The sequence below is a fragment of the Dermochelys coriacea genome, chromosome 6, assembly GCF_009764565.3.
Source record: "Dermochelys coriacea isolate rDerCor1 chromosome 6, rDerCor1.pri.v4, whole genome shotgun sequence".
Taxonomy (NCBI): Eukaryota; Metazoa; Chordata; order Testudines; family Dermochelyidae; genus Dermochelys; species Dermochelys coriacea.
The window spans coordinates 57,587,037-57,604,732 of NC_050073.1; the positions used below are offsets into that span (position 1 = coordinate 57,587,037).

Sequence of the window (17,696 nt, forward strand, 5' to 3'; positions counted from 1 at the left end):
AGTTTTTGGATCCTCAATTCAAGACATTCTAAAGATGTTTCTGATTTTTAGAAATGCTGAACCCATATTTGCTTCTTAACTGCAGTCTTGTCTCAATGCAGTCACTTGAGAGGCAACCATGTACAGATGCTACTGTATTTCTCCAGTGGTAGAGTCTTCAGCCTCTTTCATGCAGAGAGCACGAGATTGTGTAGTCTTCAGCATCCTGTATAAGAGAAACAGGTTGCAGTAAAATCTTTCCATATCTCTTCTATCCAGGGCGATATGTTGTGGAATCTTCTCTCTCACACACTGAAAACCGCAGTGGTACATATGGTGGCATCTTACCCCATAGTAATGGAACCACTTTGATTTAATTGGGGGAAAGGGAAAATAATGAGGCTAAAGAAAAAGATGGTGAATCATTAAATTCATTACTTCCATAAGCATCATTACAATATGCCACTATGTGTACAATTGAATTGGTGAGAGGCATCAGTAGTGCATCAGCAAAACCGAACACAGACTTCTTTAGTAGAGTGTACATTGTGCTTGTTGTTCCTGTTAACTGAATAAGATCTACAGAAAGTCTTGCAGACTTCAGAAGAATACAAAGCTGGATGTGACACTGGCAGACCAGGTCATGGCAGAGTGTATTCAGGCTAATTCACTTGTGTATTAGTGTAAAGCAAAGTGATTGTTGAAGGTATAAGAGTGTATTTGGTGTTTAGACTTCATAAAACTAATAAAACTAATGGGATGTTACTTGCATTGTTTTCACTTATCTGAATCCTGTTACAATGCAACAGCAAACATTTACATTGTGTATGTTACTAAATAGCCCATCAAAGAAGCATTGTGGGATGCTAATGAAGGATTTTAACAAAAAAGTGCTAAGTTCAAAGCAAGTGGCCATTGTGTATGATGACTGGAGGTCAAAGATTAAAAGTGCATTCCTCATTCACTGTCATCAAAGAAAAAGCCCATCTGGGTAGAGACACTATCAGTTTGGTTTCTGTCAGAAGATGTTATAAGTATAGATTCAAGGAAAGACCCTTGCTTTCTGGACTGTTACAGGGAAGTGTACCAGATGCAAAATGGAGATCAACAGAGACAATCTGGGTATCCTGAAAAGACTTTTGGGAAGTTGGCAGTTCATTACATCACTGCCACCATAGATTCATAGATTCGTACATACTAAGGTCAGAAGGGACCATTATGATCATCTAGTCCGACCTCCTGCATAACACAGGCCACAGAATCTCACCCACCCACTCCTGCGTAAAACCTCTCACCTATGTCTGAGCTATTGAAGTCCTCAAATCGTGGTTTAAAGACTTCAAGGAGCAGAGAATCCTCCAGCAAGTGACCCGTGCCCCATGCTACAGAGGAAGGCGAAAAACCTCCACGGCCTCTTCCAATCTGCCCTGGAGGAAAATTCCTTCCCAACCCCAAATATGGCGATCAGCTAAACCCTGAGCATATGGTCAAGATTCACCAGCCAGATACCCAGGAAAGAATTTTCTGTAGTAACTCAGATCCCACCTCATCTAACATCCCATCACAGGCCATTAGGCCTATTTACCATGAATATTTAAAGATCAATTAATTCCCAAAATCATGTTATCCCATCATACCATCTCCTCTATAAATTTATCGAGTTTAATCTTAAAGCCAGATAGGTCTTTTGCCCCCACTGCTTCCCTTGGAAGGCTATTCCAAAACTTCACTCCTCTGATGGTTAGAAACCTTCATCTAATTTCAAGTCTAAACTTCCCAATGACCAGTTTATATCCATTTGTTCTTGTGTCCACATTGGTACTGAGCTTAAATAATTCCTTTCCCTCTCTGGTATTTATCCCTCTGATATATTTAGAGAGAGCAATCATATCTCCCTTCAACCTTCTTTTAGTTAGGCTAAACAAGCCAAGCTCCTTGAGTCTCCTTTCATAAAACAAGTTTTCCATTCCTTGGATCATCCTAGTAGCCCTTCTGTACCTGTTCCAGTTTGAATTCATCCTTCTTAAACATGGGAGACCAGAACTGCACACAGTATTCCAGTACTGGTATAATGGTACTAAAACCTCCTTATCTCTACTGGAAATACCTCACCTGATGCATCCCAAGACCGCATTAGCTTTTTTCATGGCCATATCACATTGGTGGCTCATAGTCATCCTATGATCAACCAATACTCCAAGGTCCTTTTGGAATTACAAACGGTGACTCACCTGTGCATAAGCTTAACTTGCTTTAACCTCTCAACAACTCTCATTTCCTTTTCTTAGCTAATAATTCTTTAGTTACTTCACTATAGAATTGACTACCAGCGTTGTCTTTGGTGTTAAGATCTGAAGTACCAATTGATCTGGGGCAAATAACTGGTCTCTTGGGACTGGGAGCAGCCTGATGTGGTGTGATTTTTTTGGTTTAAGTGACCTTTTATCACAAAGTCCAATTTGTCTGGGTGACAAGGTAGGCTGGAGAGTCTAAGAGGACTGTCTGTGACTCCGTAGTAAGACTGGTATAGTGATCCAAGAGTTCAAATTTGTTACTGGCTTGGTGAAATCTAATTATAGAATACACCACAAGCTGGAGGTATCTGCCCTATATTATGACGGTCTGTTCTGAGGTAAGCACTCACAGTTATGAGTCACTTCAGACAGCATGACACTAGGAATGGGGAGAAGTAGGAAGCTGAGGGTCTGTTTTCTTTTCAGACTTGCAAAAACGGGCAACGGATCCATAATTATGTGGGGCTCCTAAGTTCCATATACTTGCTCTCTGGTTCTGCATAGTTTGTAGTGTGTTACGAAGCTCACTTGCCCCATTGCAATCTGCACCTTAGGGTAAGGTGTTCTGTTCCCTATAAATATTTCAAACTTTTAAAAAAGTAAGGAAATCTCACACACAAAAATTCATTAAGATTGGGAGTATATATGACTGTCATAAGGGTAAAACTTCTTATAAGAATGTTGTAATAAAAAAACCAAACATTAGAAACCCAGGAAATTCAGAAAAAAAGAAAAGGAGTACTTGTGGCACCTTAGAGACTAACAAATTTATTTGAGCATAAGCTTTCGTGAGCTACAGCTACGGATGGTTAATGTAATACTTTTAAAAAAGTCAAACATTTGAATGTACAGAACTGCACAATTAAAATGAGCAGTTATCCTTTCTCTGTGTGTGTAAATGAAGGGAAAAGTCACGTTTTTAAGACTAGTGTTTCCATTTGGGCAGAGGTGCTACTGAGGCTCTTGAAGGACTTTTTGCCTACTTAGGCTCATTAAGCTGCATTTATGGATTTTTATTTCTTTTGGTTTAGTTCATATTAAGTGACGTACTGCAGTTATAAAATGAATAAAGCATTTCATCTTACTAAAAGGAAGCTATTTATCTTGTAAAAGTTGGATCCTTAGCAAGGGCTAATTGGTGACCTTGACTATAGTTGTATTTTTGTGAATTATTGTATATTTTAATGGCAGTCACCTTAGAACAGAAAGATGAATAGGTGTAGATGAAATACTGCAGATATAAGTTACTTGCAGAACATTCCATCTTTATGTCTTTAAGCTAATAATTTAAAATATGCACAGGTTGTTTTTTTGCAAGATGGAAGAAATAGTCTTCTAAAAATCATTCAGCCTTATTGGCTCTACATCAACAAGTTACCTTTCTACTTAGGTGCATAGAGAACCTTAAAATGATTTCCTGGTGCAACAGTCTTTCTTAGTTATAGATGGGATAACCACTGAGGACCAAATTAGACTTCTGCCAAACCTGTTATGTTGTTGAGGACTAATTTTAGGTCTGCATCAACCCCTGAGGCTTGCCAGGGTGCTTCTTTGCATATGACTTTGCTGCAAGTTTGTGTCAGTGATTTGTCACATGAGTATTGTGTATTGGATTTTCCTGAATTTTAAGGCTGGATTTGTGAGACCTACTTAAACTCAAGTTATTTCTCATTTGTCTGCTCTTAATTTCTAAGTAAATTGTACTATGCTGAGTCATTTCTTAGATATAAATAATTGAATCCACACATGCATGTGTGCAGACATAAGAGTATAATCATAGTTTCTGTTAATCTGATTTTGTAGTAGGGCTTGTGACTAACAGTATCCAAATGCAAGAGGGCCAGGGACTAACTGGTATCTGGTAATGCTTTTCAGCTGGCCTGACCGGTTCAGTGTACCCCAATTCATTAATGTCCTAAACTGTATCTGAAATGTGTCATGTAAAACTGAAAAACTAATTTATTTGGGCATAAGCTTTTGTGGGCTAGAAGCCACTTCACCAGATGCATGGAGTGGAAAATACAGGAGCAGGTATAAATACATGAAAAGATGTGTATTCATATATTTATACCTGCTCCTATATTTTCCACTCCATGCATCTGATGAAGTGGGTTCTAGCCAGTGGCGAGCTGGAGCCAGTTTGCACGAACTGGTTGTTAAATTTTGAAGCAGTTTTAGAACCGGTTGTTAACCCGCTTCCATGCAGGGGGAGCTGAGGCTTTGATGGGCTCTGGCTGGGAAGTGATGTAATTCCTCCTCCGGCCGCCAGGGGCGCTGCGCTGCGGGAGCCATGTGGGCTGATGCCTGACCCTGAGCACGAGCCCTTTTGCTGCTGCTGCTGCTCTCCCGACCCCTGGCCCTGGGGCTCCCGCTGCTGCCTGGTGGGTCCCCGGCTGCTCTGCTGGGCCTCGGCTGCATCCTGCTGCTCAGGCTGCTCTGAGCCACTCTCCCCATGAGCACCCACCACCCTGCCCGCAGCCAGCCCCTGTCTCCAGCCACCCCCTGCCTGCAGCCAGCCCCTGCCGCACCCCCTGCCCTGCCTCCAGCCACTCCCATACCCCCTGCCTGCAGCCAGCCCCTGCCGCACCCCTTGCCTGCAGCCAGCCCCTATCTCCAGCCACCCCCTGCACCCCCTGCCTGCAGCCAGCCCGTCTCCAGCCACCCCTGCACCCCCCGCCCGCAGCCAGCCCCTGCCGCACCCCCTGCCCTGCCTGCAGCCAGCCCCTATCTCCAGCCACCCCCTGCACCCCCTGCCTGCAGCCAGCCCCTGCCGCACCCCCTGCCCTGCCCGCACCAGCCCCTGTCTCCAGCCACCCTGCCCGCAGCCAGCCCCTGCCTGCAGCCAGCCCTTCCCGCACTCCCTGCCCTGTATCCAGCCAGCACCTCTTTCTAGGCTCCCCTGCACACCCTGCCTGCAGCCAGCCTCTGCCTCCAGCCACCCCTGCCTGCAGCCAGCCCCTGTCTCCAGCTTCCCCTGCACGCCCTGCCTGCAGCCATCCCCTGCCACACCCCCTGCCCTGCCCACAGCCAGCTCCTGTCTCCAGCCAGGCCCTAGCTCCAGCCAGCCCCACACCCACTTGCCTCCAGCCAACCCCGCACCCTCCTGTCTACAGCCAACTACACACCCTCTGCCCTGCCTGCAGCCAGCCCCGCACCCCCTTGCCTCCAGCCAATCCTCACCCTCCTGTCTCCAGCCAGCTCCGCACCCCCTGCCCTGCCCGCAGCCAGCCCCACACCCCCTGCCTCCAGCTAGCCCTGCCCCACCCTCCTTTCTGCAGCTGGCCCCACGTCCACTGGTGCCCTGCAGTTCCCAGGGCAGTAACCCTTCACACCTGCTTCAATATGGTAACCCTGTTGGTACAAAAAATACATACTGGGGCACATCCCTTAAATCAGAACTTTTTATAGGGAGCCGGTTGTTAAGATTTTGGCAGCTCATCACTGGTTCTAGCCCATGAAAGCTTATGAATTTGTTAGTCTGTAAGGTCCTCTAACAAGGACTCCTCGTTGTTTTTGCTGATACAGACTAACCCGGCTATCACTCTGAAACCTGGAAAACTAATAACAGATTTATCATTAATATTTTTGCATTATATTTATGATAAATGCCCAAGGGACCAAACAAATATGAAGAAAAAGTCTGGGGAGAGGATAAACAGGTTACTCCCAGACAAAGAACAAGCCATTGCCTCCAAGCATGTTTCAAAATCGATTAGTATTCACATGTCAAGGGCCCATTCATTTGCATTGGAGAAGGCAGGAACAGATTGCTTTGCATTTTAGCAAACACCAGTGGAGGAAGAAACCAGAATGGAACTTCATTCACCACTAGATGCCATGTCTGCTCCCCCCCAGCTTGAATAAACTTTATTTGGAGGAGGGAAGTAGCCTTCAGAAGAATCCATTTCAGAGGTTCAGTGGACAATAAAAGAGAGAGGCAAAGAACCACAAGTTATCTTGTCACCTAAGAAGACGAAAGCATTTTGTCTTTAGAGAGAAATCCTGACTAGAGGGGTGGTCAGCCATCTTGCTTGAAGAAGTGTGTGGTAAGAACATTACCCAATATCTATACAATAGCTTGTTAAAGTCTGAGCATTAGAAAGTGTATTTTTACTTTTGTTTGCAACTCTTTCTAATTTTATTCCTTCTACTTGGTATCCGTGAAAATCCTATCTCTTTTTCTTAATAAACTTGTTCAACTTTTCATCTAAACCAATCCAGTGCTCTGTTTGAATTGAAGTAATTGTTAACTTAAATTAAAGTGATAAGCTGTGCATATTTATCTTTTTGGGGGAGAAAACTAACTTTATTATTCCTCTGAATGGTCCAAGAAAGGAATGGATATTGCAGAGCACATGGTTTTGCAAAAATTTGGGACTGGAGAGTGTTGGGGTCATCTTGACATGTGTAACCAAAGCTGGTGGATACTAGAGTGTGGCTGGAACAACAAGCAGATTGCTGGAATCAGAACTGCTGAACCAGAGCTATTTAACACACAGACACTCAGTGTCATTCATCTGCTGGTTGTTGGTGTGCAGACTGTGACCCACAGCAGCAGAGCATTTAAGTCACCCAAGCTGACTGGACAGGCTGTTAGAAAAACCCCCATTGGTCTGGATTGAACCTCAGAATTTGACAGTGGTAAAAGCTCTTAATAGTGTACTTTAGTGGAGGCAATTTAATATTAATGTATAGACTTGCAGTAATTTCCATATATCAAAGAAATATACGCACTACTGCTCCCACTTGTTTAGCAACAATTAGTGAATAAAATCCTGGCAAAACTCACTGACTTGAATGGGTCCAAGATTTCACTTAGTGTATTTTTAACAGAAACAGAGAGTGGACAACATGTTACCTTCCACTGAGAATTGTAGGGGGAAGCAAAATATGGAAAAAAGCCTCCAAAATGAAGTCAGAAGTTTCACAATACCCAACATGTTGGTGTTCAAATTGTGAAAACGTTAACATATAGTGACTGAAGTAAATAATGTAGCAAAGAAATCAAGTGAACTTAAGGATGCTAACAATTATATTTGCCAGTCTATGGATCTTTCCTCACTTTCTACTTGAAGCAATGTAATCATGTGAAGGTGCGATGACAATTTGTTGATGGGATATTTAATGATAATCGTTATTCAAAGAGAAAATTTGAGATAATAATTAAAGCACTAAATTTAATAGTTCTTCTTCAAGGAGTATCCCTGTGGGCGCTCCATTTTAGGTGTCTTGGCGCCCTGCGCTTGTAATCAGAGATTTGTAGTAGCAGTGCCCCGGTTGGCTGCGCATGCACGGCAGCCGTCTAACGCCACTCCAAGTGGCTACTTGATGTGCGCAGCCAACCATCCCCCAACTCCTTTTCTACCGCCTTTGGCTTGAGTCGCAGCGACATCAGTACCTCTCTAACTTTAGATAGCTTAATATTTTCTGTTTTTCCTGATAGTGATAGCCTATCCATTTTGTTCTTTATAGACCCTATATTTTATATTTACTTAAAGTTTCCCCCCCAAAAAATCCCTTTTTCTTCATTTTTACCTTTCCTTCCACCTGTCACGCTGGCGGGTCCCCGGCTTGAAAAACAACAATGAAAGAAATATAAATGGGCTTCTCCCGTTTCATTCTCCAAAACAAGTATCCTCTCAGGCATGCCCAGGTCTTCTGGCTTTAAACGCTGCCTGACTTGCAGACTTTCGATACCTATCTCAGATGGCCACACACAGTGTGTTTGCTGCCTCAGTGAGACACACATTGCTCAAAAGTGTCCACACTGCAAAAAATTAACTGCTCGGAGAAGGAAGACCAGAAATCTTCAGCTGAAACTCCTGATGATGGAGAAATCCCTCATGCCAGCCTCCGACCCCGAGTCCAGGATGTCTCCTGGCCAACGGTTGCCAGCATCTGACGGGTTCTACCTCATAAATGGCTGCTCAAGTGCCTGCTCCGAAAAATGCTAGTAAAAAGTGGTTTCCCTCTTCCCCACAACGAGACTTGCCCAAAAGAAAGCAATTTCCAAGTGAAAAATCTGCCCCGGTACCAACGCACTGAGAGTGTCGGACTGCGAGGCACCGGGAATGTTCAGTACCGAGACTTCCCAAGGAGTTAAGGACCCAGTGCAGGCAAGCTCTCTTGGAGATATGCGCCCTAAAGCCAAACCTCCCAGTGTGGCACCGACAGAGCTGAAGAAAACCTTGTCACGAAATATTGCAATGGCACTAGCTGCTGTACCTGCACAACAGAGCCAGAGTCATCGGAAGCAACAGTTCTGGCCCTGATTCCTATTCAGAGAATGGTACTGTCCCCAGCACTGGGCTTCATGGTGCCACACAAGTTCATAAGACAGGCAGATCTGACAGTTACTTCAACACTGGGAACTCCTCTGTTCAGTACCAGTGGTACTCCAGCAAGGCTGAGACCAAGCAGAATGACTACTCCCAGTAGCTCAGCACCTCCCCCCTCCAGTGATGATCAGGAGTAGAAGGAGGCAGACATATACACCGCTCGCTACTCCTCCCCTAAACCAAGACCCTCTCATCATCAACCACATGCGGAAGTGCGAGGCTGGCAGACTAAACATTGGCTACTGCATCCATGGGCTATATATAGGGCCCAAAACCTCAGGCCTTCCAAAGGACATGGTCCCCTTCACCAATGGACCCAGCACTCTCTGAGGCACAGGGTGAAGAGACTGAAGAGCCTGAGGATACACCTCAAGGTGATACACTGCTGCCCACATATATTTCGCCTTCGTGTCTGGATGAAATAATAATGCCCTCACACCCCATGGTGGGAGATGATTTTAAATCTTTTCAGGATCTCTTTAAAAGGGTAGCCGAATCCCTGGATATTTCATTATCAGAGCTACCAGAGACCCAACATAAATTCACAGACATACTCCAGGCGTCCCCAACAGCAAAGATAGTGCTGCCTATTAATGCTGCCATAATGGACCCAGCAAAAACAATCTGGCACCTGCCACAGCCCCTCCCTCTTGCAAGATGTCAGACAAAAAGTATTATGTGCTATCTAAAGGGGCTGAGTTTCTATTTATACACCCCCACCACTGCTTGTGGTAGAGGCGGTCAATCAAAAGGGAAAACAACATTAGTCCAAAACCACCCTTCCGATAAGGACTGGAAAAGACTGGACCCTTTCGAGTGGAAAGCCTATTCTTCTGCTATGCTACAATTCTGCATAGCAAACTACTTGGCCCTACTGGTCAAATACACACACAACCTGTTTTCTAAAATGTCAACCTTTATTGAACATCTACCAGATGACAAAAGAGAAATGTTCAAAGCAAACATTTCTGAAGGGTCTCTCGTCACCAGGACGGCCCTCCAGGTCTCCCTCAACTCTGCAGATATGGCAGCATGGTACTTCGCTACATATGTAGTCATGTGCCGGGCATCCTAGCTCCACCTCTCAGGGCTCCCAATGGGAGGTTCAGGTAACTGCCGAAGACCTGCCATTTGAAGGCCAAAAATTGTTTGCAGAAAGCACCAACGTGTCCTTATACACTTTTTAAAGGACTCATGCGCCATCTTGAAAACTCTGGGCATCTGTACACCTGCAAAAAAAAAGAAACAAAGCAGATTTTACAATCAAAGATTCTGGGCCGCGCCATACTCCCTGCCCCCAAAGACATTATAACCAACGACGAAATCAGAGACAGACAAGGTGCCGGCAGAAGCAAGCTCAATCTTCCATGTCTCAACCATCCAGCTCCAGATAATCATTTTGAAGGCGTGGTCTAGTTCCTTACTTCCGGAACTAGAACCAGTCTCCAGACCATTCAGAGACCGCCTGTCACCATATTACCCAGTCTGGAACAACATCACTACAGACAAATGGGTGCTGAAAACCATCCAGAAGGGTTACTTCATCCCGTTTATTTCTGTTCCACCTATCCCATCCCCCCTTCCCCGTCCCTCTTCAGGGACCCCTCTCACGAGCATCTGTTAGCAGGAAGTAAACCATCTTGTTCAATTACGTGCCGTTGAACCCATACCAGTTCAACACAGGGGGAGAGGGTTTTACTCCCATTACTTTCTTACTCAGAAAAAGACTGGTGGATGGAGACCCATCCTGGATTTATGAAAGCTCAACAAATTTGTAGGAACACAATGTTTCAAAATGGTGACTGTATCCATAATAATTCTAGCATTAGAGAAAGGAGATTGGCTCTAGCCCTTTACTTTCAAGCCGCTTATTTTCACGTTATCATTCACCCGGCACACAGAAGAGTCCTGAGATTCACCCTAGGGAATCAGCATTTCCAATACAGAGTGCTACCCTTCGGCCTGTCAGCTGCCCCAAGGGTCTTTTCCAAAGTTCTTGCTGTCGTCGTAGCTGACCTCCACAGACAGGGGAAGATGATTTTTCCATACTTAGACAATGGCCTTCTACAAGCAACAATACAACAGGCAGCAATGAATGCCACTCACACCTTGATAACCCTGTTCATGGAAATTGGGTTACAAATAAATCATCAGAAGTCCACCATGGTTCCTCCCCAACAATTGGAATTTATAGTAGCTCACGTCAACTGTCTCGTAGCATTAGCGAGGTTACCCAAACACTGTTTCCTCACCTTAATCAATCTAATAGCAATAGTGATGGACAGTCCACAAATGTCTGCAGAACATGCTTACAACTCTTGGGGCACACAGCTGCAACAACATTCATTGTAAAATATGCTAGGTTTCACACGAGATGCCTACAAGCCTGCCTCCAAACTATCTGTATACCACACAGACATTCTCTCAACAGACGGCTCACGATGGCCCGCAGGGTAAAGGACTCGTTCACATCATGGGCACAGGCACAGAACGTTTGTTCAGGTGTCGCCTTTCAACAGAAAGCTCCAACCATAACAACCATGACAGATGCTTCCCTTCTAGGTATTACATGACAATACCATCCGGGGCCGCTGGTTCCCTGCAAATTCCAATCTCCACATCAATGTACTGGAGCTAAGGGCAGTCTGAAATGCGTGTCCGCACTTTCTCCCCTTAATTCAGAATAAAACCATCAAGATTCTCACAGACAGTATAGCATGCATGTTCTAGATAAGCCGCCAAGGGGGACCTCGTTCATACCCCCTCGGCGCAGAGGCAATACATCTCTGGAACTGGTGCATCACCAACAACATAGACATTTCGACATCCTATCTACTGAGATTTCAGAACATGACAGCGGACCAACTAAGCAGGGATTTCTCTCAAAAACACACAAGTAGGAGATAGATACCAGAACCCTAACAACCATATTCCAGCTATGGGGGTTTCCCACTATAGACCTATTTGCAACAGCTCTGAATACCAAATGCCCACAATACTGCTCCCAAACTTGGTTGGGACACTGCTCCCTGGGCAATGCTGTCCTTGTGAAGTGCGAAGCCCCAGTATTGTATGCATTCCCTGTGATCCCACTACTGGGTTGTGTCATTCACAAGAGCAAACAGGACAAATCCAGGGTCATTCTCATGCACCCTCATGGCCCAGGCAAACATGGTTCCTCTACCTGAGACAGATGGCAGTGAAACCACCTTGAATTCTTCCTTTAGTACCTCACCTGCTGACACAGGACGCGGGAAGTGTCCGCCATCCCCATCTTGCAGTACTTCGTCTTAAGGCTGGCTACTGGGGGCCGAGAAAGACTGTTCCAAGAAAGTAGAAAACATACTATTGAACAGCTGTAGACTGAGCACAAGAAAGACATATATACATAAGTGGAAACGATTCTGCACTTGGTGCCAGGACAAACAAATTGTTCCACAGTCAACTCCATTACCTAGAATCCTCGATTACATATTGGCAGTTAAAAATTGAGTCTATCCACCATCTCACTCAGAGTATATCTCTCTGCCATGAACTCCTTCCATGGCAAGGTGGACAGAGTCACTGTCTTCACTCATCCCATGATTAAACACTTCCTTAAAGGCATAGAAAACACTTATACCACACTAAGAGATGCTCTCCCCATGTGGGATCTCAGCTTTGTGCTCTGCAGTCTCATGGGCAAACCATTTGAACCCCTCGCAACTTGTTCCTTGTTGCACTTCTCAGTGAAGGTAGCCTTCCTCATTGCTATCACGTCAGCAAGACGAGTAGGAGAATTAGGTGCCCTAATGGCACACTCACCTTATACTACATTCTTTAAGGACAAAGTTGTCCTACGGCTGCAGCCTATTTGTAGTTAGACTACATTGGATATTGTTAGTGTTCCTATCTAAAGTTGCCTCCCCATTTCATTTAAATCAACCAATCTACTTACCTGTATTTTTTCTGAAGCCGGATGCTGACAAAAGATAGGCACCCTTTACATGCTAGATGTCCGCAGAGCACTAACTTTCTATCTAGAAAGAACAAAAACATTCAGGAAATCATCTCTTCGTGTCTACAACTGAACGTTCAAAGAGTCAAACAGTCTCGAAATAGACAGTATCCAAATGGATATCTTGCTGTATCCATTTATGTTACTAAAACAGCAATCCTCCAGCTCCGTCTCAAGTTCACACACTCTCCACCAGAACGTTATCTGTTTGGACTCAGTGTTATCAACCATTAATAAATCAACTCCAAAGCCCCTCTCCTCCATTGAGAGGCACTGCTCAACAGTCACCTAAAGTGGAGCACTCACAGGGACACTCCTCGAAAAAGAAGTAGTAGTAATAATAATAATTTACTCACCTTGTGCAGTAACTTGGGTTTGTTGAAATGGTTGTTCTTGTGGGTGCTCCACAACCACCCCCCCCCCCCACTTCAGCGTTTCAGGCCAATCCTCTGGGGTAGAGAAGGAACTGGGGGATGGTTGGCTGTGCATGCCAAGTAGTCACTCGGAGTGGCGGAGACAGCTGCTGTACATGCACAGCCAACCAGGGCACTGCTATTACAAATCTCTGATTACAAGCACAGGGCGCAAGACACCTAAAGTGGAGCACTGACAGGGACAACCATCTCGAAGAACCTCAGTTACTGCACAAGGTAAGTAACCTTCTCTTTATAAAATGAGAAGATTATTAAAGGATTATCTTAAAGCAAAAACTTGGCTAAAATACGAATCACTTCTGCCCAGAACGGCATAATACAAGCAAAAATATGAATATGACTCTTCAGCTTTGACTGACGGTAGTATGTGTATGCTCTGGTACCAATTAAAGATCTTTTCTTTTTGTTTCCATGCTATTATTGATCATATTAGGTGTTTTTTTTTCAGAAAAAATATAAACTGTCAGTTCAGGCAAGCATGTAGTATTTAATAAAATTGAGAATTTAATTAAAACCAGAGCAGTTTTAAATGAGATTTGCAGTGCCAATGGCATGAGTGTTAGTCCCAGTGGTGAATTACAAAAGAGAACTTCAGCTATGAACAGCCCTCATAAGAAGTTGTTTTGATCAGTAAATGAAAAATCAGTTCTAAATACAATTTTTTTTTTTGCCTTTCTAGTTTGAAATTGGAAAACTCTCCATGGAACATGTTCAAGTTAACCTTAATGCTATTTACTTGGTATGGTCACAGCCAGTCTCAATACAGGAATGTTGTATGGTTAGGTTACTTACTTCTATGTGTATGGTAGTGTTCAGTAACTGTACAAAATAAAAATCTCTGAAAGCTGATGTTCTGTTGCTCTCAGAATTTGCTATTCATATGTTTACATATGTAATTTATATGTTAATTATGTGTAAAATATTGAAGCAGACAGTTCAGTGTAATGATGACTTCAGGATACTTCCGGTTAACTTATAAATAACTGTGCCATAGACTAATAAATACATACGCTTTCAGCCCTGGAGCTCATTTAGCTCAGATTACATTTATTACTGTGGAAAACAGAATTGCCTCAAGTTGTTAACTAAAACTTTAGAAAAGAGAAACTTGTGCCATATGATCAGTTAGGCTCTTCCTTCTTCATGGAGTTGGTGCCTTTTTGTATTCTGTCCTCAACCCATTTTTCAAAATGAGGTTGACTTCAGGCACTAGATGATGTCCTGGATAAGAATGCTCTGATCTTAGTTTTGAGCCAGTTTTTTAAACGAAAAGTATTTTTATTATACCCTTATTATTTCTGTACATAAAAATTGACGTTTTCCCCACTCTAGCTGTAAATTATCCTTCTGTTATAACTTGTTTTTTACATCTATGAATTAGTAATATGTGACATGCAGCCTATTTGTAGTTAAACTACATTGGATATTGTTAGTGTTCCTATATCCTACACACACCATGGAGGATGTGTTGTATGTCCCACTCTTCACCATATTTCCCCTAATTGTGGTTTTACCTAAACTCTGATTTTTTTCTGCATTGTGTATATTTCTTGATTTTGCATAATTGAACCTAAGTGATATAAATACTATATTTTTTTAGTTATTGGGACAAGCTTCCAAGACATTTGTGGACCAGAAAATTGAGAGCTCTCTAAAAAGAGGATTCAAATCTTCCTCTGTCACCTTGCAAGCAACTATGTCTTCTGATGTCTCAGCTTGAGCTGCTGTCTATCATTTGCTTATTGTTACACTAGAAACTGAAGACGTTGTGCAAGGTTCTGGACAGAGATTTGAATAAGAAGGCAAAATATATCGTATTGTCATTAGCTTTCTTGTACGACATCACTTGTGACATTATAAAGTTTTCTGCCACATCCCTCCTCAGCAATACCTTAGCCAAGTGCAATAACTGGTGTAGAGCCTTGGACACTGCCACCCCTTTTAGGAGCAACTTTCAGTGGGGTAAAGCTGTTTAGAGCACCTTTCAAGAAGGCTTTAAAAGATTCCTCAGACCCAACCATTCTTCTTCCAGAGACTCTAAAGCAGGGGTCCCCAACGCAGTGCCCATGGGCGCCATGGCACCCGCCGGGGCATTTTTGTGCGCCCGCAGGACACCCCGCCACCGAAATGCTGCCGAGAAGCGTTGCCATTTCTCGGCGGCATTTCGCGGTGGGGTGTCTTGCGCCCGCCACAGTCTTCTGGGAATAGCAATATGCTATTCCCACAAGAAAGGTTGGGGACCACTGCTCTAGAGTGATCTTCAAGGACTTTAATTGTAGGTCAGATTGACAATAACCTGGCGGGGGTGGGGGGGTTTCACTTTCCTCTGCAGCATTTACCGGGGTTATCTGGGTATATCTCATTTAATCATTTCCCTGCCATTGCAGGGGACTTGAGCACTGGTGCACCTTGGGTCCCTCTTGTTCTCTTCCTGTGGCACATAATGATCTAGTCTTCGGTGGGTCTCATTTATTTTAGTCTCCTTTCCAATGTTGGGTTTAGTGTAGGGGGTGTTTGGTGATGTTGGTGGCCTGTGATTTACAAGAGGTCAAACTAGATGATCTAGTGGTTCCTTCTGGCCTTAAACTTTATGGCTCTACAAAACTTTCAACTGCACCAGAATCAGTACTTTCTGCACTTTCACTCCTTCATGGCAAGAAACTTCTTTCCAAATACCACCAGGGTGGTCCAATCACTCTTGCAAGCAAAAATGATCTGCTGGCTAGGGAGCCCATCCCTCCTGGAAGAAGGCTGAAGGACTTGCTCTCTTTCTGAGTTTGTACCACTCTAGAGAAATGTGTTCAACCTTGTCCACATTGTCCTTATTGTTAATACTCCCAGAGAATTCTAATAGATTGGTGAATCATGATTTCCCTTTATAAAAGCCATATTGACTCTTGGCCAACATATTGTGTTCATGTATTTGTTTGATAATTCTGTTTTTACTATAGTTTCAACCAATTTGCTTGGTACTGAAATTAGGCTTACTGGCCTGTAATTACCAGGGTTTGCCTCTGGAGCCTTTTTAAAAAATAGCAGTAACATTAGCCACCCTCCAGTCATATGGTACAGAGGCTGATTTAAGCAGTACATTACGTACCACAGTTAGTAGTTCTGCAGTTTCACATTTGAGTTCCTTCATAACTCTTGGATGAAGACCTGTGTTCCCTCTAAACTGCACGGTTGGGCAGCCACCCAGTGATTCAAGTGCCATGTACTTGATTAGCAGAGCCGCGCACAGCCAGCAGTGTGTGGTCAGGTGCCCAACACGCCACCCCACTTTGCAGCCATGTTGCTCCTTCAGCTGCTCCTGAGACCCTCCTGCTGGCTGTGCAGAGCGGGGGGAAGGAGGGAGGTGCTGATGTCTGGGTGTCCCCCTTTCTCCGCCCCTGTATCCCATCTCCACAGAGCAGGGGGGAGGAGACAGCCTGGCTCAGGACTCGGAGCAGGAGAGAGCTTCTCAGGTCTGAACCAGCCTTCTCTCCCCAGTGAGAGAGTGCCTTAAAGAGACGGCACATGGCATCTCTCAGAAACTTCCCCAGCAGCCAGCTCACACACTATTTGTGGGTGTCTCTCACTCACATGCACACACAAGTCTTTCACACTCACCTCCCAACACATACTTGTATTATTGTTGTTGTTACTTCTTGGTTCTTCCTGTAATGCACATATATTCTCTGTAATTCTATTCTTTCAAAGAATAGAACTGTTATTTTAGTTCTTTGACTGGTCTATGCATTTCATAATTTTTATTTCTCTCTTACACTTAAATTTAATTCTTTCAGTTGTGAGTTCTAAAATGCCTCACCTGGAGTAATTATCCCTATGGTAACTTTTTAAAAATATATATTATAACTAGGTGTTTTGTTTCTACTGACGGTGCACAGCTGCATATACCTCAGTGCACATAAAATTTATTCCGCACATGGATGGAAAAAATTAGAGGGAACACTGGTGAAGACCATCTGGTCCTGGTGACTTATTACTGTTTAACTTATCCATTTGTTCCAAAACCTTCTTTATTAACATCTCAGTCTGGGACAGTCTCTCAGATTTGTCAAGTAAAAAGAATGCCTCGGGTGTGGGAATCTCCCTCACATCCTCTTCGGTGAAGACTGATGCACAAACAGCTGCAGCAGCACAGGAGCCAGCAAACAGAGCTGTAAATGGGTGTTTGAGTGGGAGTTCTGTTGGAGGAGAAGGTATTTGTATTTGCATTGGTATTTACAGAGGCTGGTAGGGGCAGTGTGCTGGGAGAGATTAGTTTGTAAGGGGAGTTTGGTGGGGAAAAGACTAAGAGAGCCAGACAAAGGAACAGACAGGCTAGTGAAGGGAATGTGTGGTGGTCTGGCTGTGTTTTAGTGCTCATTAGGGATTTGTTTTGCTGTAGGTTGTGGTGTTTTGGTTTGGTTTGTGTTTCTCAGACTAATAGGACTTAGGTGAGAAGGCTATGACAGATACAGAGGCAGCAGTGGTAGTGACCCAAGTAGTGGAAGACACAATGAAGATGACTAGATGTAGAAGCTGTGTCATGTACATGAACCTGGAGGGGGTGCCTGAAAAGAGTTTTGTCTGCATGAAGTGCTGCCTGATAGAGTTGATGGAAGAAAAGATCTGAGGCTTGGAGATGCAGGTGGAAACTCTGGTTGAATTT

The 17,696-nt window shown here is 44.0% G+C and overlaps 1 protein-coding gene and 1 long non-coding RNA gene across 24 annotated transcripts in view; both read left to right on the forward strand.

Annotated features, from left to right (window-relative positions):
- GPHN (gephyrin) overlaps positions 1-17,696 on the forward strand; it is a 544,780-nt gene that overhangs the window by 181,055 nt on the left and 346,029 nt on the right. The gene's annotated exons all lie outside the window — the stretch shown is intronic.
- LOC122460796 lies at positions 5,777-13,891 on the forward strand. The gene is made up of 2 exons (XR_006282305.1): positions 5,777-6,319; positions 13,722-13,891. It is a non-coding gene; the product is annotated as an uncharacterized LOC122460796 (long non-coding RNA).